At 36.8% G+C, this 7093-nt stretch overlaps 1 non-coding gene across 1 annotated transcript; it reads left to right on the forward strand.

Moving 5' to 3' along the window:
* The first annotated feature begins 5852 nt into the window (after nt 1–5852).
* Nucleotides 5853–5959, forward strand: LOC122100619. The gene has a single exon (XR_006146216.1). It is a non-coding gene; the product is annotated as a U6 spliceosomal RNA (small nuclear RNA).
* Nucleotides 5960–7093: the final 1134 nt, after the last annotated feature.

Raw genomic sequence — 7093 nt, forward strand, 5'->3', positions numbered from 1 at the left:
CTGTCTTTCTTCCATTCCATTTTTTTTTTTAGTTCCCTTATCGAAGATTAGATGGCTATAGTTCTGTAGGTTCATTTCTGGGTTTTCAATTCTATTCCATTGGTTCTGAGGTCTGTTCTTGTGCCAGTGACAAACTGTTTTGATTACTATGGCTTTATAGTAGAGTTTGAAATTTGGTATTGATATTCCTCCAGCAGCATTCTTTCCGTTGAGGAGCGGTTTTGCTATTCGGGGTCTTCTATTGTTCCATATGAATTTTTGGATTGCCTCTTCTATTCCCTTGTAGAATGAGGTTTGAATTTTGATAGATATTGCATTGAATTTGTAGATAGCCTTGGGAAGTATTGCCATTTTTACGATGTTAATCTTTGCAATCCAGGAGCGTGGGAGTTTTTCACATTTTCTAAGTTCTGTTTTGATCTTCTTTTTCAAGTTTTTAAAGATTTCATCATAGAGGTCCTTCACTTCTTTGGTTAAGTTAATTCCTAGGTATTTTATTTTTTGTGGGGCTATTACAAATGGAGTTGCTTTCCTAATTTCAGTCACACTTTTCTCATTGTTGGAATACAGAAAAGCCATCGATTTTGGGGGTTAATTTTATACCCTGTTACTTTGCCAAAGTTTTGAATCAGCTTGAGTAATTTGGGAGTGGAGAAGATCATGTCGTCTGCAAAGAGGGAGAATTTTATCTCTTCTTTCCCTATTTGGATCCCCTTTATGTTTGCATCTTGTCTTATTGCTGTAGCTAGGCATTCTAATATTAGATTGAAGAGAAGTGGAGAGAGTGGACGTCCTTTTCTTGTTACTGAGTTAAGAGGAAATGGCTTTAGTTTTTCACCATTAAGTATAATGCTGGCTGTAGGCTTGTCATATACAGCCTTTATTGTATTGAAGAATGTTCCATGGATTCCTAATTTTTCCAAAACCTTCATCATAAAGGGGTGCTGGATCTTGTTGAATGCTTTTCTGATTCTGTTTAGAAAACCATGTGGTTCTTATCCTTGCACCTTTTGATGTGATGAATAATATTAATTGATTTGCATATATTGAACCAGGTTTGCATCCCTTAAATGAATCCTGTTTGGTCATAATGTATGATTTTTTGGATGAATTGTTGAAGTTGATTGGCCAAAATTTTGTTGAGAAATTTTACATCAATGTTCATCAAAGAAATGGGTCTATAGTGCTCTTTCTTTGATGAGTCCCTGCCTGATTTTGGGATGAGGGTTATGATGGCTTCATAGAATGTGTTTGGTAGTGAACTTTCTCTTTCAATTTCCTTGAAGAATTGGAGGAGTATTGGTGTGAGCTCTGCTTTGAAGGCTGTGTAGAATTCCTCTGTAAATCCATCTGTTCCTGGACTTTTCTTAGCTGGGTGTTCTCTTATTGCTGTTTCTATTTCAATGCTTGATATGGGCCTGTTAAGATGGTTTAACTCATCTTGGATTGGTTTTGTCATGTCAATATTTGTTAGGAAAAGTTCCGTTTCTGCCAAGTTCTCATACTAATTAGATAAAGTTTTGAGAAGTATCCCCTTATAATGTTCTGAATCTTGGTTGTTTCTGTGGTGATGTTTCCATTCTCATTTCTGAATTTATTTATTTGGTGTGTTCTCTTCTTTTTCTGAAAAGATTTGCTAACGGTCTGTTAATTTTTTCAAAGAACCAAATCTTTCTTTTGTTGATTCTCTCTATAGTTTTTTTGGATTCTAATTCATTTAATTCTAATTTAATTTTAATTATTTCTTTCTGTCTACTGGATTGGGGTTTATCTTGCTGCTCTTTTTCAAGAAGGTTCAGATGTCTTATTAAATTGTTGGTTTCAGATCTCTCCAATTTGTTGATGTAGGAACTCAGAGCTACAAATTTGCCTCTGAGTATTGCCTTTACTGTGTCCCAGAGGAGCTGGTAATTTGTGTGCTCATTTTTGTTGAATATCATGAAAATTTGAATTTCCTTTCTAGTCTCTTCCATGACCCACTGGTCATTCAATAGTGTTTTGTTCAGCCTTTGTGTGTTACAAGACTTTCTTTGGTGGCTTTTGGTGTTGAGTTCTAATTTTCTTCCCTTGTGGTCAGAGAGAATGCATGATATAAATTCAATGTTTCTGAATTAGGACAAGTTTGCTTTGTGACCTAAAATGTGGTCTATGTTAGAAAATGTTCCATGTGCTGCTCAGAAAGCAAACTTCTGAAGCTGCTGGGTGAAATATTCAGTAGATAGCTGTAACAGCTAGTTGATCTGTGCAGTTGTTTAGATCTGCGGTTTCTCTGTTGAGGTTTTGCCGAGTTGATCTATCTAGTGGGAAGATTGGTGTGTTAAAATCCTCAACAATTAATTTCTTTGGATCTATGTGGGATTTGAGGGAAAGTAGTGTTTATTGGATAAATTTGGGTGCTCTGTTGTTTGGCGAATAGATATTTAGAATTGTAATATGCTCCTGATAGAGAGATCTCTTAATTAGTATGTAGCGACCTTCTTTATCTCTTCTCACAAATTTTAATTTGAAGTTATTTTATCTGATATTAGGATTGTAACTATCGACTATTTATGGGGGCCGCTTGCTTGGTAGATTTTGTTCCAGACTTTAACATTGAAAATGTTTTTGTTTTACTGGCAAGATATGACTTCTGAAGGCACCAGATAGAAAAATCTTGTTTTTTAATCCAACTAGAGAGTCTATGTCTCTTAATTGGAGAGTTAAGTCCACTAATAATGAGAGATAGGACTGAGAGGTATTTGGGAGTTCCTGCCTTGTTATCCACCTTCTTGGGGCTCCTAAAACTGGGTTCTTCCTATGGTTCTTGGATTCTCAGTGTGGGTGCAGTTTCTTGCCCTTTATTATGGTCTTGTTGGTTTTCTATTTGTAGGACATCTTTAAGAATTTTTTGTAGGGCTGGTTTGGTGGAGATGTATTGTTTCAATTTTTCTTTGCTATGGAAGGTTTTTATTTGGCCTTCAGTTATGAAGGAGAGTTAGCTGGGTACAGTATTCTTCCTTGATAGTTGTTTGTTTTTAGGGCATGGCATACATCATTCCAGGCTCTTCTTGCCTTGATTGTCTCTGCTGAGTAATCTGTGGTGTTTCTAATTGGTTTCCCTTTATAAGTTATTCATCTTTTCTCCTTCGCAGCTTTAAGGATCTTTTCCTTGGTCTGAGTTGATCCTGTGTGGATTATAATGTGACAGTGGGATTTCCTATTCTGGTCTGGTCTATTTGGAATTCTAAAAGCTTCTTGTATCTGAATAGGCCTATCTTTTTGCATGCTTGGGAAGTTCTCTGCTAGGATCCTGTTAAACAAATTTCCTAGACCATTAACTTCTGTTTCTAGGTGCTCCTCTACACCCATTGTCCTCAGATTAGGCCTTCTGATGGTGTCTTCCAAGTGTTGGATAGATCTATCATATTTCTTGGACTTGTCTTGGATGGTTGTATGTTCTTTCTCTATAATATCTAGGCTGTCTTTAATCCCCGAGATTCGATCTCCTGCATCCTCTAACCTGCTGTCAAGACTTTCTACTTTAATTTTAAATTCTTCTCCTTCTAATTAGTCAGCTTTGATGGCTTCAAATCCTTTGTTGCAGCTTTGTTTTAGATCTTGAATGAACGTCTTTACTTCCTTAATTGGGTGTTCAATGTTTATTCTAAAATCACTTAGTTGATTGTTTATGGTTTCCTTGGACTCCCATTCCTTCTGTTGGGTTCCATTCAGCTTTCCCTTTGTGGTCTCCCTGACTTCCCTCAGCTCTTTTGTAATGGCTCCCATGAATGCCTTTAGTGATCTTTGTGTATACTCATCCTGCTCTATCAATTCCTGTATTACTCTTTGCTTAGCTTCCTGATGTTCATGCCATTCCTGTAGTTCACTTTGCGTGTTCTCAGCCTGCTCACACCATTCCTGCCTTTCTCTTTGAGTATTCTCAAGCTGCTCACACAAATCCTGTATCATTTTTTGAGTAGCTTCCTCACGCTCATGATATTCCTGTATAAATCTTTGGATTGCCTCTTTTCTCTCCCTATCACTCTCATACAGAGTCCTTTGTAAGTTTTCAATCTTTTCCTGCATTCACCTTTTGTTTGCCTCCTCTCTCTCCCTATCACGCTCATACAGAGTCCTTTGTATGTTTTCAATATTTTCATTTATCATGTTTGCCAGCAGTGGATTATTCATTATCTGTTCTGTTCCCTGATTATCATGAGTGAGAGTGGAGATACCCGGACTTGCGATTTTTCTTGTGTTTTTTCCAGCTTACTCTGCCCATTTGGGATGAAAATAACACCAGTTTTTTGCTAGAACACTTTCTTAAGGCAAGCATCAACCAAAGTCTGTATTTGCACAGTCAATATTCTGCAGATACAGTCTAGTTCAACAGATACATCTATTCAACATTTAACAACTATATATTAATGGGGTGCGAACCATGAAGAAGAATTTGGTAAACCAGAAATTATTAGGTTTAGGGAGAGATGTGGGTTAACAATAGGAATAGAATGATGTGGGAATGTACAGGGAGAGTTAACTGAGTCCTAATGTCAAAGAAGGAAATAAGTTGGATAGTATGAAAGTAGAGAGAGAAAAAGAAGAAAGGAAAGGGAAAAAAGTGACCAAGAAAAATAGAAAAGTAAAAATTTAAAATATGAAGCAGAAATGAATACAAACTATTCAGAGAAGAACGTGAATATAATGAGAGACAGGGAGGAATATAAAGGAGATGTGAAAAATTTAAAAATAAAAATACTTAAAATATTATATAGGTATAAAGAGGTAGTACTGCTATTAAGGAATTTAAGTCTAAGAGGTTTTTAATTAAGTAATGAATTTGTGGATTAAGTGTGTACACAATGGGGGATAAGGTCTACTAATCGACTACGGGTTTATCTGAGGATGTGCAGAACAACAATTAAATCGCATAAAGAAGAACGAAAGAGAAGAAAAGGTGAAAAGGATAAGAAAGAAAGAAGAAAAGATCAGAAGTTCAGTAGAGCTAAACAAAAAACAAAAAGAATTTTTTTTAAAAGAAAAGAAAGAAACACGCACACACACATATACCCCTAAAATAAAAATTATAAGAGGAAAAAAAGTTACTAGAAAACAATTTTTTTCAAAAAAGGTAAAAATTTAAAAAAAGTTTTAGAAAAAAGTTTTTATAAAAGGTACCAAAAAAAAAAGAAAAACATTTTTGGTAGGGGTCGGAAAAATCATGTATCTCCCTTATGTCCATAACCAGCCTCTTGTTGGAGTCTCTGGTCTACTTTTGGTGTTTGATTTTCCTGTGGCTTGGTTCATTTCTTATATCAGTTTGTTTGAACAGGCAGAAAAATGCTCTGCTTTACCCAGGATTTTGTGATCCTCCTCCCAGATTAGTTCAATGGAAGGGAGATATGCTTTGAGTACCACAAAAGAGGGAGATGGCTTTTCCCTCAAGTTTGGAGATGCTGTGATGAGGCTAGGTTCTTGGTAGAGTTGAGGACTTTCAGCAAACATTAGCTTTTCTCGGGGGCTAGTTTGTGAGAAACTCCCAGAGCCCAGCCTGGAGCCACTCTCCGGGTTTATGTTTACTGAATTTCAATTGATTGTCAAGGCTGCTAAAGGGAGGGGCAGCCTCTGGCTCTGATTACCCAGTGAAGAAAGCCACTCCTATGGCTGGCGCCCGAGCTTGGTGACTTTTCTCTGGGTGGAGCTGAGTCTGGCAGATCAGCTTAGGTTCTTGTGACCTACTAAATGACTCCAGTTTTCTTCCAAGGCTTAAGTTGGAGCTAGCAGCTCCATCGAGCATTGTCAGTATCCAAGATGGAGACCTCCAGTACTGGAGGGTGAGGGAAGGCCTTCGCTCCTCTGCTCCCTGAGAAGCAGTGAGGAAGCATCATATACACTAAATTTGGAATGATACCGAGAAGATTAACATGGCCCCTGCTTAAGGATGAGAGGCAAACTCCTGTCATTCCATCGCCTAATTTGTTAGGAAATGGAAAGGCTTCGGAAATAGATTATGAAGTGTAGTAAGCCAAGTCCAAATAAACATAGGTTCCATGGTTTCCCTAATTTTCAATAACTAATATATGTCTGGGATAAGCAGAAAAGGTCAAAAGCTATGAGCATATGACCAGATAAGATTATGTTAAGGGAAATGAACCGAAGTTAGTGACACAAGTGGTTTTTTCTTTCTTGCTATTGTTTCTCACATACTTATAACATACAGTGTGGTTTTTTTTTTTTTTTTTTTTGCTTCTTTATATGTTCCGACCCCATGTTATAACACCTGTTTTCACTGTATTTGAAGTTGGTGCGCCTACATCTTGTCTATAGTCTCTTCTAATTTGTGGATGGGAAGAAGAAAAAGAAAATGCTTAAATAGGGATACAGGTTCACCCATTTTAACAATGAGATGCACAAGACACTATGTTGTAAAATGAACTTTACAATTGAGGCATGGGAAGGGAGGAGGTGAGTGGACTTGTGGAGGTGGAAGGGAAGGGATAGTAGGGGAATAATAAAGGAGGAGTTAACAATGCTTGTTAGGAAATGTACTCATTGCCTTGCTCGTGTAACTGTGACCCTTCTGTACAGCATTTTTGCAATGAAAACATATAAAAATGTTCTGAGATGGAAGAGTTTATTTCCTTTATTTCACTCATAATATCGTTAAGTGAAAAACACTGATATGAAGGTATTTTGAATAAATTTTGAATAAAGTGTGCCCACACACTTGCATGTGTGTTGGCATGCTCAGAGTTTGAAATCAGGGCTTCAAGGTCTTGCTAGTCCTTTTAGCTCTATTAGTGAGCTACTAAATGAGCTACATCTCCATTCCTGGCCCTTTGCTAGTTCATTAAAATTTTTGAAAAATAATCTTATGAATTTATTTTGCCCTGATAGGCTTCCAACTGTTATCCACAGATCTTAGGATCCTGAGTACATATCCCCAGTAGTAGGATTACAGGCCTTATAAACCAGCAAAAGGCTTTCAGAATAATGTATAAAGTAGAAGAAAATTTACTTCACAGGGGCCTGTTTTATCATCTCCTACTTTTAAAACATTTTGGATTGATTATATGTGAATTTATTTCGTTTTAGAATTGTTAAAAGACAGTAA

This window comes from Dipodomys spectabilis, unplaced genomic scaffold (genome assembly GCF_019054845.1).
Source record: "Dipodomys spectabilis isolate Male_0828 unplaced genomic scaffold, ASM1905484v1 ptg000589l, whole genome shotgun sequence".
Lineage (NCBI taxonomy): Eukaryota > Metazoa > Chordata > Mammalia > Rodentia > Heteromyidae > Dipodomys > Dipodomys spectabilis.